The sequence below is a fragment of the Lolium perenne genome, chromosome 3, assembly GCF_019359855.2.
Source record: "Lolium perenne isolate Kyuss_39 chromosome 3, Kyuss_2.0, whole genome shotgun sequence".
NCBI lineage: Eukaryota > Viridiplantae > Streptophyta > Magnoliopsida > Poales > Poaceae > Lolium > Lolium perenne.
The window spans coordinates 152,379,989-152,391,865 of NC_067246.2; the positions used below are offsets into that span (position 1 = coordinate 152,379,989).

General features: G+C 43.8%; 1 long non-coding RNA gene across 10 annotated transcripts; it reads right to left on the reverse strand.

The window, feature by feature from the left end:
- Nucleotides 1-3,428: 3,428 nt before the first annotated feature.
- Nucleotides 3,429-10,095, reverse strand: LOC127327114 (uncharacterized). Of its 10 annotated transcripts, none has more exons than XR_011755507.1 (4): nucleotides 9,640-10,094; nucleotides 9,030-9,541; nucleotides 7,759-8,946; nucleotides 3,429-7,677 (listed from the first exon to the last, which is right to left on the reverse strand). It is a non-coding gene; the product is annotated as an uncharacterized lncRNA (long non-coding RNA). The 10 variants fall into 10 exon arrangements; XR_011755506.1 differs by having other exon boundaries at nucleotides 3,429-8,946; nucleotides 9,030-9,306; nucleotides 9,432-9,541; nucleotides 9,640-10,093; XR_011755508.1 differs by having other exon boundaries at nucleotides 3,429-8,604; nucleotides 8,743-8,946; nucleotides 9,640-10,093.
- Between the last annotated feature and the right edge of the window lie 1,782 nt (nucleotides 10,096-11,877).

An 11,877-nucleotide genomic window follows, 5' to 3' on the forward strand; every position in this document is an offset into this window, starting at 1 on the left:
GCCGCACCGCCTGCCAAGCATTGTCACACAATGTAGCTGCTGCGACGCATCTGCAGGTGGCTTGGTCAGGGTTTCATGGTGTGCATATTTTGGCTAGCAAAGCAGCCGCAAAACGGGGTGGCCGTAGGTTCGTTTGTATACACTTGGTAAACTCGTTTTTTTTTTTCCTTTCCTGAAGCTGGTGAGCACGCTGTTGTCTTTGTGACAATGAGAGTTCACCTTGATGGTCAGCTTTAGCATTTGCGTATGAGTGCACAATGCACTGGCTTGTATATTGTATACTAGAAAATACCCCGTGCGTTGCTACGGAATTTCTGATAAAATGAATTTTGTTTGACAATATGTTAGGGATAAAGGCTTGAGGGAGAAGTGATTGAGGGCATGCCTAGTTTTACTCTGTAGATTTTTGATCCAATTGCTACCTCAGATGGTTGTTCTGAAAACAATACATCAAGCAATTAGTTTTGAATACCAAGCTTGTCTCATCGAGTATATGGGTATGGTGTAATAATATATTCATCAAAAAAATCACCAAGTCAGTAGCAATATTATACAACTACAAAAAAAAACTAATTGGGCGGCCATGAGACTTGGTCATCTCCCCAAAGTTGTCCCAAATATTCATAGAAACGTATGGAGAGGATAATCTCATATCCATAGAAACTGCACTGGTACAATGCAAATAAGAAAACACTCAGACCTAGGTAAACTAAATGGGTAATTTAGAATCTGTCCTTAGCTGCCACGTATGAGAAGGTGAAGCAAACGACATGTCAATCACCACCAGAAAGTTTCACTTAGAAAATGAAGCATGTGAAGTCTTGATCGTCGTCCAACAATGCATAGAGAATATAGTAATCAGGATCTTGGCATACTCATGAGGAAAACCTGGGCTCACGGACAGCGGCCGTTGCAGCTGCCAGTGAATTAGGCTCAGGTCAAAGCGCAGCTTCCAAGACCCGAAGGGGTCAACACATGGTAATGAAGATGTCCTAGCTTAGCCTCATGGCATAGACATCATGGAATAGAAATTCTGGGCATGCAGCAGGCATAATAATATGAAAGGGGAAGAAAGACATATAGGGCGGCAACACTACAAAATACGGGCACTGCCGTCGGCTTATCTGATCTTTGCCTTTGCTTCTCAAGATAGCAAGGTACGATTATTATGCTTTGTGCTACGAAAAAGATGCATCGGGGTGAGATGGAGAAGCTGAGAGCATCTCCAGTCGCGTCCCCCAAAGCGTCCCCTAAAGGGATTTGGGGAACGCCGGCCAAAAAAACGTCCCAGTCGTATGCCCTAAAGGCCGCTTCGCTCCGGACGTCCCTCAAATATTGTCCGGCGTCCCTAGCCCATCCCCTGTGTATAGAGTCTCCATCAGGGACGCCGGACACGATTTTTACACTTGCTTTTTGTTTGGAGGTCGCGTTTGAGAGACGTGGCTAGGAAAGGGACCTCCTCCAAACGAAAATTTCGTCCAGACGTCCCCCAAACGAAAATCCGGCGCTATTGCCAGACGTCGTTTGGGGGATGCGACTGGAGATGCTCTGAGTACCCGTATCTTATAAGGAGTTGAGAAGTGGAAGGAGAAGTGGTGTACATGGATAATTTTCTGGAGGCATTTAACACAGGCATCTGATGCTGCTTGGTTTCTCACCGCCAGAAACTCAGGGTGTGTTTGGTAGCCCGGGTCTACTCAGAATAACTATCTCCCCTCATACATGGTGACCTCATACATGCTCAAGTGAGCTTTTGCTATTTGTTTGGTAGCCTGTATCAATTGAGAGATTCTGAGTTAAGATGTTGTTTGGTATAGGTTGTATAAGGTGAGATGTGCTGGTCCAGTTTTTTTACACAAAGATCCTTATGCATAAAAATGAAAAGCAATCGGGTCCTGCAACAAAAAAATAAAAAGCAATCAAGTCCTCCGTCGGTGGATCCCGTCAAGCACGCGGAAGCCGGCCGCCGGGCGCCGCTCGAGCTAGTCGAGCACGCGGAAGCTGGCCGCCGGGCGCCAGTCAAGCACGCGGAAGCCGGCCGCCGGGCGCCGCTCGAGCTGGTCGAGCACGCGGAAGCCAGCCGCCGGGCGCCGGGCGCCAGTCAAGCACGCGGAAGCCGGCCGCCGGGCGCCGGGCGCCAGTCAAGCACGCGGAAGCCGATCGCCGGCGCCGATCAAGCACGCGAGCCGGCCGCCGGCCGCCGCTCGAGCTGGTCGAGCACGCGGAAGCCGCCCGCCGGGCGCCGGGCGCCGGGCGAGCACGCAGAAGCCGGCCGCCGGTCGATCTGTTTCCGCCGGACGGAGTTGCGGCTGGCGGAGGAGGACGGAGGAGGAGCGGATGGCGGACGGGGACGGAGGAGCAGCAGCCAGAGAAGCTCGTCCTGGGAGGAGGAGGACGGTCGGGAGGTGGGTCGACCTGGGAGGAGGAGGAGGGTCGGGAGAGGAGACGTGAGAGGAGGAGGACTGGAGAAGGGGGAAATGAGACGTCGGGTGGAGGTCTGGGGGTCTCGCGGGACCGGCGGGACCGGCAGAATAGTGTTTTGCGGGATGAGCTCGCCCCGGATGAGTAGCGAAGCTCGATTTGAGCTTCGCTCTCGGGTAGGGCTCTCGCCCGTTTTTCGTATGAGCTGGGCAGTGGGGAGTTGGCCCGAGCCGATCTAACAAACAACATCTCTTAACAAAAGGTGGGTTGAGGAGGGAAAATCTGAGCTCCCCCAGTCTACCAAACACGCCCTGAATGGTAAGTGGACATTAAAAGCAGACACGCGATGATAGTTGGTGGGCTCTGTTAAAGTCTCAAACGGAATATCGTCTGCTAAGTTTCCCGTGCGTGCCTGAACATATCGTGACAGAGACATACACACGGGGGCATATCTGGTGAAAATGGACAAGTTCTGCAAATCTGAAAATTTTAGTTGTCAGTCCTTGGATCTGTACAAACGGCTAGATTGAAGTCTCCATCCCACCACCAATGAGTTGATGCAGATTTGTAGAAACCCCCTGCGCCATGTACTGTCAGAGTGCCCGTAGATTAATTCATGGACCTCCCGAGTAGATCATCCGCCTGAATCTGAGATGGGCTGGCCGCTCGATGCAATCGGATTGGATCACAACGAGCTCAATGCCAAATACTCTGAGATCTGGATCATATAAATAACTAAAAAAACATGCTTCCTTTGATTTCACGAACAAGCTCACACATGAATCAGGAAGTTTGGTTCAGACCAATTTATGATTCATTGCAAAAAAAAGAAATGCATATTCACCATTACGTTCCACTGATACTAGCAGCACCATTAACCGGAGTATGGAGGGATCACGATTCACGAACACATACAGATTTCTATCTGAACATTTCACCGTTTAGATAAGCCAAGATATCCCAAATCGCATGGCCAAACAGTAGGAAAATCAGAAAACTTGAGCAGATTTGTTTTGAGGGAGTCAAGAAATTCTATAACTCAAGAGCAGAATCAGAACAAAAACTTGTCTTCAGGCACGCAGCCTGAACAAATGAATCTACGCTCCCACTCCAAAATAAAGAAAAAACCTTGTGGATGGATCTGCTCCACAAATCCTGCAGAAATCAATAGGTGGCGGACGAACTTGTTGCAAGAGGATTCAAAATGAGGTTATTGGAAGAGAATGTGCGCCGTTCGTCGTCGAGAACTGACTCCTGCATAGCCGGAGATGGGGGAGAAGCGGAGGTGGGCTGAGAGTGGAGGCCGTCACACGTGGGAGAGATTTGGAGGACAATATTGATTTTTCTTGTGAGAGGGCTGTTTTACAAAATGGGTAGAGGTGGGATTGAGGTTGACTTTCTGATCGTTGGTACAAGATCCAACGGTTCATACAGATATTTTCAGATTTTCAGGAACTGAGTCGTTTTCAGGTGATACGTTCCCCATACACATGGACGGACAGATGATTCACATCCTACGGCTATGAATATGGAATGATGTGGATATGTTGCATGCTAAGATAGATAAATTAAATGATCTCTTAGTGAGGTTTTGCTTTATAAGAGATATAGATTTGTTACTTTATTTCTGCAGCAATCCTGCTTGACTTCCTTCATATACATGGGCTGTATGGACTTTCTCCACTTAGTCATATGAACAACTATGTCAAAGCTGGCCAGACTTTGTATTTCAACTGGAACATGACACATTATATGTACGTCAAAAATCACAAATAGCATCCATCATCGCAGAACAGAAACTTGAGATGACCTTTGTCTACAGTAATTGCACACTGCAAGTCAAGTTGCAAATCTGTTATCTTTTGTCGGGAACGTTATGACTGGATCGTTAGATCACAAGGCCACTTACTTCCTCACATATTAATAGCACATAAAATTCAAGAAAATCAAGCTGTGGCCAAAAGGAATTATCATGCTAGAATATGAAAATTACTCCACTACAGAAATTATTAGATACCTAGCACCAGACATTGCAAATTAATCTAGAAAGAAATTTTTCGACACATTACACAGACAGTGACACCATTCCGAGACCTAAGCGTGGGCAAATATAAAAGAAAATGTGCCGGATGACGGTACACCTTAAACATGACTGTGTGTAGTCTCCTAAAATATGTATAAGACATGAGTCCATGAGACTGGAAGAAACGGATATAAAGTACTCGAAAGAAATACCAAGCTAGTGGGTGGTGGTCTGGATGATCCTAGGACATCAATATTTGCAGGCACACCTGGCTCAGATTTGTGTGTAACTGAAGTAGGCGCCTCATATGTTGGGGAAAAGAAGAAAGAAAGCTAATGAATTAAGGTATGACCCACATAATTGGTACAGAGTCTATTTTTTTCTTGCCTATTAATAGAACAATTTCTAAGCTAAAGCTATGAGGTGATCAAGATACTATGAGCTTATGTCATAGCTTCACAATAGAAAATGTGATTTCTACTCGCATCCATGAACACTCTGCCATCCAATGATATGTACTCCGTATGTAAATTAAGCACAAGATTCGGGCCAGCCAGGATCTCCATTTACCTCTAGCAATACTCTAGACTTGTTTGCAATGTCAACCTACACCATTCAACATAAAAAAATTCCTCAATGTGTTTGGTAACCAACCGATAAGTTTATACACTCATAGATTCATTCATTCTGCAAGCATTTGAATGAACTGGTCATGAATAAAGTTGCAACATTGATGGGTGTTCAAATTGGTGATGCCTTGGAGGGTTCACCTTAACTTCTGGTACTTATTGTCACCTTCTGTGGCACAAATAAGAACTCACCTCTCCATCATCTAATGCTGGCACAAATAAGAACTCACCTCTCCATCATCTAATGCTGCTCCATAGAGAAATGGGCATTCGAGAGTCCAAGTGCAACGCCATGCAATTGTTCTCTGTCACTCCAAATTAAACAAACATGTGAGGAAACACTGTCTTGTAGACACAATTAACAAACACAAATTGGGTTCTCTTTCATTTCAATTGCAACCACCAAACTGAAAATTATTGATGGGTTCTCTTTTTATTACCATGGTCCTCCTTTTCTTTCTGCATTGAGCCAAGTGCAAAGTCACATTCTGCTCTTTGACAGAAAAGTAAATGAGTGAAATTGTATATATCAATCAGACCAATAATTTTTTTCTTGGGTTGAGATCATCCTAAGTAATGTCATGTGGTGGGCCTTGGAGAAACACAAAGTCCCAATAAAGTACATTACCCTCATCAAGGATATGTATGATAATGTTGTGACAAGTGTTCGAACAAGTGATGGCGACACTGATGATGATTTTCCAATTAGAATAAGGCTACACCAAGGGTCAGCTTTGAGCCCTTATCTTTTTGATTTGGTGATGGATGAGGTCACAAGGGATATACAAGGAGATATCCCATGGTGTATGCTCTTTGCGGATGATGTGGTGCTAGTCGATGATAGCCGAACGGGGGTTAATAGAAAGTTAGAGTTGTGGAGGCGAACTCTAGAATCGAAAGGTTTTAGGCTTAGTAGAACTAAAACTGAATACATGAGGTGCAGTTTCAGTTCTACTAGGCACGAGGAGGGAGAGGTTAGCCTTGATGGGCAGGTGGTACCGGAGAGAGACACTTTTCGATATTTGGGGTCCATGTTGCAGAAGGATGGCGATATCGATGAAGATGTGGGCCACCGAATCAAGGCTGGTTGGATGAAGTGGCGCCAAGCTTCTGGCGTACTCTGTGACAAGAGAGTGCCACAAAAGCTAAAAGGCAGGTTTTATAGGACAACTATCCGACCTGCGATGTTGTATGGCGCGGAGTGTTGGCCAACGAAAAGACGACATATCCAACAGTTAAGTGTAGCAGAGATGCGCATGTTGAGATGGATATGTGGCCACACAAGAAAGGATCGGGTACGGAATGACGATATACGGGACAGAGTTGGGGTAGCACCGATTGAAGAGAAGCTGGTCCAACATCGTCTCAGATGGTTTGGACATATCCAACGGAGGCCTCCGGAAGCGGCAGTGCATAGCGGACGGATAAAGCGTGCTGAGAATGTTAAGAGGAGTCGTGGTAGACCAAACTTGACATGGGAGGAGTCCGTTAAGAGAGACCTGAAGGTTTGGAATATCGACAAAGATTTAGCAATGGACAGGGGTGTGTGGAAGTTAGCTATCCACGTTCCGGAACCATGACTTGGCTTCGAGATCTTATGGGTTTCAACTCTAGCCTACCCCAACTTGTTTGGGACTGAAAGGCTTGGTTGTTGTTGTTGTTGTTGTTGTGAGATCATCCTAAGTAATGGGGAGTGGAAGGCCATAGTTTTAGGCTACGCTGCAGCCACAATGTTATGACATGACCAATTCTTTGTAGGATATGATGTATCTAGCAAACCTGCACAATGGGTAAAATTCTAATTATATCCCTTCTCTAATAGCATCTATCTCATTGCCGACACACAACCTCAACAAACAGAGCATGCATACATCTTATTTAGCACGAAACGGCTATAAGCTCAGCATTTAGGCTATTGAGTGCATGTAATTCGAGAGAGAGAAATCCTTTGTCAGCACTAAATATGCCTTTTCAGAATAAATATACCCCTTCTTCAATAGTATCTATCTCAAATCCTCAATGAAAACAGAAGATTAGAAAAAGAAAAGGTTAGGCAATGCTGGGAGCTTGGTGGAGAATATATAGTGACTGTAAAAAGCTTAAGGCATTTGACAGTCCATTCAACCAACATTAAAAATGAGTGATACGCCTATCCTATACTACTGCACTAGTGACGTTTCTTAAATCTTCTTGATTACGATAAAACTAACATACTAAGTCCAGAAAGAAATACATGACTTCACATTATACAACTAACATACTAAGAGCAATAAAAGATTACGATAAAATTGTTACAGAAATAAAGCAGACGAAAAACGGCTAAGCCATTCTAATGTAGACAATGTCTACGTTGGGATCAGATAATTGCCCACCTGCATGGCAGTAACATGACATAGAAAAAAGTTACACTTAGATGCTCTAAACTTCTTTGTACTTTGATTTAGGTTTATCCAACTGTATTTTTTTTACAGAACACCAGTATATGAACATAGTGATAAGAAGGGAATCTGTATACGCACCAACAGCAGAGCATGATAATTTTGAACCTCGAAGAATATAGATAGTCAGATACTGACGGTTTAGACTGTTTCTCAACTTATTTCTCTATAGTGTCATGTAAAGAAAGCAACCATGAGTTTGTGTCAAAGAAGTAATTAAATCCGTAGTGGAAAAAGTAATACTAACATGAAAAAAGATGAGCGTGGTTGTCTCATGAGTAGTAGAATCAGCCTAGTCTTAGTAGGGTGCTTATCTGATGCAAGAGAAACATTAGAAACACCATGGAAAAATGGAAAATCCAATTAGTGGGCACTAATTCAAATATAACTTAGATATTCTAAATGATTAACAAAAGAACGTTACCATATATAAGGAAAAATCGCCATGGACCACCAACGCTAATTAACACCATGAAAGCATGATGTGTCATTGTTTTACCACTGAATATTTGCATTACCAACACGACCAAATCCACATGTGTATATTTCACCATCAAAACTAATTGCTACACTATGAAACTTTGATGCACCAACAAGTTTGATGTATGTCTAATGCAAGGCGTTTACTTTACCATGGCAGTTTCTGTACGTTGGCATGGCCAGCTCCCAGCTAATGGTTTGCATTTCCGTAGTTGAGTACATCGATTGCAACAACAACAACAACAACCAAGCCTTTCAGTCCCAATCAGCTGATTGCGACATGAGCCACTACCTTTACAATGGAGTACATCGATTGCAACTAAAAAAAAATATTAATTTTTTTGTAAAGCATACCTTGCACAGATTGCCCAAGGGATAATCATCATATCAGTACCGACACACAAATTTTTTTTAGAGATAAATGACTGTCTCCTAGAACATAAGAGAGCTAGCTATGCTACCTAGATCAAGTTAGGTACCACCACCAGGCTAATGAATGCGTTCAACCCAAAGAGCCACTAATTTAATCTAGTATCGAAGGATCTCCTAATTATGTCATCATCACCTTCATTTTTTCTCCTCGTCAGTAGATCCAAAATCGCTTTTAATGCTTCTGAATAATCACAGAATTGGCAAAGTTTTGCTAGATCAAGAAGAAATCAACAAAGTTGGATGTATAGCAAGTACATTGGTCTATGCCGAATATAGTTCGCACAAATTAGAGACGGGGAGAGAACTGCACAACACATACCAATCAAGAGAGGAGCAGGAGGTATCACCCTATGGTGGTGCTTCGGATCAGAATCAAGAGCTTCCAGCGCCGTTCACCAACACAGCTTTCACCAAGGCTTCCTCCTCGGACGACCCCCTTATTCACCAGCGAGGGAAGTAGGCAAGGCGCACTTGCCGGCGGTGGCGCTGACCTCGTAAAAGTATATTCACTTGTTAGTAGAACCTGCATTATATTACAGATATTTCAAATACACATATAAAGATATCAGGCTAGACACTAAAGCCAGTTCTTGTAGAAGTACATACCTTACCGCAAAATCTAGTGTATCATTGAACACAACAATTGCTAACCAGACTTGCCAGCTTATCTCATAACGTAGTGGCTCATGTCGCAATCAGCTGTACCCTGCGGAGATTTTGTGTAGCTCTAGACAAATGTTGTGCAAAACACTGGAGCTAAATGCAGAATAGGAACAACACCTGGAACCAAAAAAAAAAGTCGACACCGTATCTTCTAAGAGACACACTCCACGCTTATTGACAGCTTAATCGCACAAAAATGTAGAAGCTTGCTGCAGTCTGCCTAAAACTCAGAAAAATGGAAGAAGTGACTTCCAAGCTAGGAAGAAATTGTTCAAAATCCGCCAGAACTCTTCCAAATTTTTAACTAAGCTTGGGGATGTGGGGAATTGGCGAAACGGATGTTACCTGCTTGAGATTGCCGTAGGCGGCCTCGTCATCTTTGGTCATGAGGGGCAGCCCGGAGGAGGCACCAACTGGTGCACCGCCAGGCTCGTCCGCATTAGGTCGATCATCTCCTGTGCGCGGAGACAGGGAACACCACCAGATCAGACACCGCGAAGAGGAACACAGCAGAGGGGGATCACGGATTCCGGAGGGGATTGAGTTGACTGACCTAATTAAAGGTCGAGGCGGTGCTGGACGTCGGCGAGGGCGTTTCTGGCGGTGAGGAGCGTCACAAACACGTCGTTCACCGCTGCTCGCCATGGCCGCTTCCCGATCTGGCGCTAGTTGGTTTGAGCCGCCATTGGTGCAACCTCGAGCTTGCGCCGCCGTCATCTCTTGATTTTCCCGGGGCGGCATGGATCTTCACTTGAGGACGGCGCTGCTCCAAATCGTACGAAACATCTATGATACTCCGGGCAGACATTGGGAGGTGTTTGGCGTGGAAGAGGAGGGACGTGAGGAGGAGCGGCGATAGCCGAAGCCCGGAGGGGAGGCCTTCCGAGGGGCAGCCGGCGGTTGGCTGGAGTGGCGGAACAGGGGCGATGCGTGAGTATGGGATGAGGGAAAGTGATGGGAAGAAAAGTCGTACTTCTACATCTGCCCCCACGGGCCCACACAGTAAGGATGGTTCATCGCAGTGTTTGCAATAGGATTAAAGGGGGACGCTAGGCGTCGCCCGATGGGGACCAAAATCAGTGGTTCTCCGCTCGGTACGATCGCGATCGGACATCTGGAATCAACCATGGCGTAATATTTGCATTTTGCCCCCTGCTTTCTTAACTCCCTGCTTTCTTAACTGAACCCGCAGTCCTATTCTTCCCCTGTTGAAGCGAAAGGTATATCTTTTTGGGTCTAACCTTCCCGATATTTACGACAAGAGTGCCACCTAAGGGGCAGATCCGAGTTATACCAAGTATTCTCTACAGGGTTTGCTAAAAATATTTAGTATTACAACAAAATGTTCACATTTTTTAAAAAGTAATATTATACGAGTAATAAAGTGTTTAAACAACAAATATTTTGCTACATGTAGGTTTACAACAAAAATCGCCATCCATTTCCACAAAAATTGCAAACTATTACAACAACAACAAAATGTGTTTGTCGCTATAAAAAATTGGTTAAGTGATAGCTACATATTTGATTACAACAAAAATCAACAACTATTTTATTTAAATTTATAAATGATTACAACAATAAGTTAACAACAAGTTTAATAGGAAAACAACAATTCCAACGCAAAAACAATATTCCAATGCCAAAACATAGCTTTACAACAAATTTAAAACATATTTACGACAATAATTAACAACGAAAACAACAAGTAATCTGGGTGTATACTCCCTCTTCGCGGTTAACTCTCATGACTTGTTGCACCTCCAATTCTTGTTGGTTTAGTTGATGCCTATTCCACTCCATTTTCTGAAATTTTCAACAATCAATATAAAATTTGATTTGGTGACATATAATTGAGGGAAACTACTATAGGAACTTGCTAGAGTACTAATCATGCATCAAAACTAGTTTCTACAACTTAGAACAAGCATGCAAGCTCACTAAACATGTTACCTACAGCAGCAAAATATTCAAGATATACTCAACCAAACAAAATTCTACTTGGATAATCGGAGGAGTCACATACCGGAGAGCAAATGTGCCAAATTTCAGACAGAAATCTGGGCTGAGCAAAGAGATCGAGAAATCTTGAGCTCTTGAGCAGAAACACGAGTGAGAGAAAACTGGTGCTGGTTTTTTCGGGAGAGAGAAGAGAGTGGGAGAAAGAGATGAAGTAGTGGGGCAAGGAGGGGCCCACACGCCAGGGTGGCGCGCCCCCCCTTGCTGGCCGCGCCAGCCTGTGGGGTGCCACCCTGGGGTGCCCCACTGGTCATCCCCAGGTGCTCACAGGTGCGTCTTCGAAAAATAAGACCAACGGTATAATTTTTGTGAATTTTTGAAAACTTTAAAAAATGCACATTTCTGGGTATTAAATTTATTATTACTGGGCAGAAAAAGATTTTGAAATCTCTAATTGACTAAAGAACTTTGCAAAACAAAAGTGCTATAGCAAGTAGAACAAGTGGAGGAAGAAAGAAAAGTTGTTTACCTCCTCTATGCATATAAAAAGTATTTGTTAACAAGGTTGATCAAGTCTTGCCACCAAATAAATTTTACATAGCATAAGAAGAAATAAACCTCAAATCAATCATGTTATCTTGAATTGTATTGATATGGATCCAATCATAATATTTTGATATCCTTCTTTAGGTTCATATATAGGACAATCAGTAGCTCCAATTTTGATAGTTCTCACATTAGAAATGGTATTAACTCCACATACTTTATCAATCCTCTTGGGAAAATAAACGGTATGCTCCTTGTCATCAATATTGAAAGTAACTTTTCCTTT